Raw genomic sequence first — 3,830 nt, forward strand, 5'->3', positions numbered from 1 at the left:
CAGTAAGTGCTTTGGTTATGGGCTTAGGGCAAAATAACCCTAGCTCATTTAGACTTCATTGCAGTCTGAATGACCAACCTACCATTTCTCCCCTTGGCTCATGACAAACCCTCCCTGCCAACCCTCTAGGCCTCCTTGCTGACCCCACACTTGCTATTCAGCTCCCACTAAACTGCAGACTTCCTGAAGGTGAGAGGATTTTTTGTACTAATGATGACAGTTAGACAGGACTCCATTGATAAGACTACACGGACCCAAAATGACATTGCTTACAAATCTATGATTTGCAGGAAAAATGATGCAAATATAGAAACAGCATTAAAGTAAGGCTATGCATCACAGCCAAAAGCTGCCTCCCAGCAAGGAGACCTGGAGAGAGCCCTGGAGGGAGCTCCAATATTCTTCCCCCTACAGGGTCATACTAGCATGCACTCACTCTCTTGATTAGAAACCACCAATGTGTATGTGAAACACATCAGAACCAGGAGCTCAGACATATCTGGGTATGTATGACATGTCCTTCCCTTGATCCAGTCTAGTGAACTAGCAGCTGCCCCATGAACTGTCCTTGCAAAGGCAGCAGACAACTGAAGACCCAGGGTAAGCCCAAATATTCCCTTAGGAGCTGGCAAACATTCTTCCCTACTCAACAGTGTTCAAGGACAGGAACACTGCACCTTGATCTAAAACTCTCAAGAGCCATTTCAACAAGAGCTCAAAGGGAAGCTGCTTTTAACACTACAAAATGTCTCAATTATTTTACTTAACCCCTTACTTTCATGTTTCTTTTTGCCCTCCTTCCATTATCAGTTAGCTTGTCCCACTTGAAATGTCTTTTTTTTTTTTTTTTTTTTTTGAGACTGAGTCTTGCTCTGTTACCAGGCTGGCATGCAGTGGCACAATCTCAGCTCACTGGAACCTCCGCCTCCAGGTTCAGGTGATTCTCCTGCCTCAGCCTCCCGAGTAGCTGGGACTACAGGCGCGCACCACCATGTCTGGCTATTTTTTTTTTTTTTTTTTTTGTATTTTTAGTAGAGACAGGGTTTCACCATGTTGGCCAGGTTGGTCTCCATCTCTTGACCTCGTGATCTGCTCCCCTCAGCCTCCCAAAATGCTGGTATCACAGGCATGAGCCACCGCGCCTGGCCAATAACAACTCTTTATTAGCAAAGAACATAGAATAAACATCTTTACAACCAAAAAGTAATTTTTGCCATAAAAAGGTGGCATATATATATAATGGCTGAGGAATAACCAAAACTTGCCACGTAAGGGCAGTAAGAAAATTCCAACAACGAGAACATAATTTTCAATGGCCCATTAATTACAGAAAAATTAAACAAATACATCAAAATTAAAATTGTATTTCTAATCTACATAATAGAAATACATTTCAACTTACCTAAATATCTTTTTTTTTTTTTTTTAAGACGGAGTCTCTGGAGTCTTGCTCTGTCACCCAGGCTGGAGTGCAGTGGAGCAATCTCGGCTCACTGCAAGCTCCGCCTACCCGGTTCAAGCTATTCTCCTGCCTCAGTCTCCCGATTAGCTGGGACTACAGGCGCCCACCACCACGCCCGGCGAATTTTTTATATTTTTAGTAGAGACAGGGTTTCACTGTGTTAGCCAGGATGGTCTCGATCTACTGACCTCGTGATCCGCCCCTCTCGGCCTCCCAAAGTGCTGGGATTACAGGAGTGAGCCACCGCGCCCGGCCCTAAATATCTTTTTAGTAGTAATTAGTCTCATAGGTATGGCCCGGTGTCACGCTGTGGTTGCCTAGGTTCCTCTGGTTGGAGCGCCGTCTCCTGGACAGAGAGGGTGAAGCTCAGCCAAAGGAGATCTTTGAGCTTCCTTTTATATTTGCTAAAGTTGAACGCAGCAACCGTGGAACTGAATTTTAGTGGACCTGCCACCGGATTGAAATTTCCTGCCAGTTCATTTTACTAGCTCCTGAGGTTTCAGTTTTATAATTTTCAGATCTCACTGGGAAGTTTTATTATCAGTAAGTTATTTCAAAGCATGGGCTACTTCAAACTAAGGGCAAGTAGGCAACCACATGGTGTCAATGATTCATTTTCATCCTCTTTATCAGAACCACCCCTTTTCTATCTAAATAATGCCTTAGTTATAGTTTTAGCTACAAATGAGTTGGGGAGACAGATTTCTAATCCCACATATGATGCCGGCTGGCTGAACTAATGGCAGCAGTTAGGCAGAGTGTAATGGCTAAATCCAAAACACTTAATTTAATTTTTCTTTAATTGCAAAGTCCAGAAACACTTCTGGTCCCTCACAGGACCCCAAATAATGATGCTTACTGACCTATGGTTACTTAGGGAAAAGGATACAACACAGCAGTAACTTCAAGTAAGGATAAATGTCACAGCCAAAGGCTGTCTCACACAAGGTGTCCAGAGAGATCTGGCATGGGTTCGAGTTGTCCTCTCTCTGTTAGGCCATGCCAGGACCTGCTTCATCCTCAGAGTAGGAATCAGCGATGGGTAATGAGCTCAGCTAATTGTAAGAGCAAGGCCTTCTCCATCTTATCCCCACAATATCTGGTGAATTCTATTATACAAGACAGCGTTAGTCAGCTGCCTTAGCACCTCGATGGTTTTTGTGTGTGACCAGGCTATAGTTCTCAAGGGACTTGCAGTCTTTGCAGGACTGCATTGTAACACTTTTAAAATTCAAAATCTATAGCTTGATGATTGTGGAAGTCAAGCAACAAAACAATAAAATTTGAACTCTGAAAATCTGTAAAGACACTAGGTAGTTCATCATTTTTGTCTCCTGTCCAAAGACACAGATGGCTCAGGGAGTAAAGGTAATGTCAAAACAAACTTGCATTTTCTTTTTTCTTTTTTTGTTTTTGAGATGCAGTTTTGCTCTTGTCACCCAGGGTGGAGTGCAATGGTGTGATCTCAGCTTACTGCAACCTCCACTTCCCGGGTTCAAGTGATTCTCGTGCTTCAACCTCCCAAGTAGCTGGGATTACAGGTGCCTGCCACCACACCTGGCTAGTTTTTTGTATTTTTAGTAAAGACGGGGTTTCACCACATTGGCCAAGTTGGTCTCGAACTTCTGACCTAAGCTGATCCACCCTCCTCGGCCTCCCAAAGTGCTAGGATTACAGGTGTGAGCCACTGTGCCTGGTTTAACTTGCATTTTCTTATCAGTGGTGTATTGTAATTTTTTAGCCCACAGACTCAGGTATGTAAAATGTAATTTTATTTTAAACAACTGCTACAGGTTGAGTATCTCTCATCCAAAATGCTTGGGAGCAGAAATGTTTTGGAATTTCAGATTTTCAGTTTTTCAGATTTTGGAATATTTTCATCATACTTGCCAGTTGAGCATCCCTAATCTTAAATTCCAAAATTCAGATGCTCCAACGAGCATTTCCTTGGAGCTTCATGCTGGTGCTCAAAAAGTGTTGAATTTTGGAGGATTTTGGATTAGGAATCCTCAACCTGTATTAATTTATTTTTCAAGCTTCTGTTTATGTCTGAAGCAAAAATTTAATTCAGTCATGTTAAGTACGAACTCTGAAAAATTCTGTGATTTCTCAGTCATTTAAGGTTTCATAACTATACATTAAGATTTCCCCCTTCCTTTCTCTTACTGGGGGTTGATGTTATGCTGACCCTAGAGTAACTGTGGTGTTGGTGACCACAGGCGTCTACTCACTGGTGGCCTGCCTTGGTTCTATGCTGATTTCCTGCTCCACATGTGACTCATCCCCTCTGGTCCTCAGGTGTGGCCCTCTCTCTCCTGGTAATCTAGCATGGCGTAGATGATCCTCATCCAGTTGCTGGCAAGACTGT

This window comes from Rhinopithecus roxellana, chromosome 10 (genome assembly GCF_007565055.1).
Source record: "Rhinopithecus roxellana isolate Shanxi Qingling chromosome 10, ASM756505v1, whole genome shotgun sequence".
Taxonomy (NCBI): Eukaryota; Metazoa; Chordata; class Mammalia; order Primates; family Cercopithecidae; genus Rhinopithecus; species Rhinopithecus roxellana.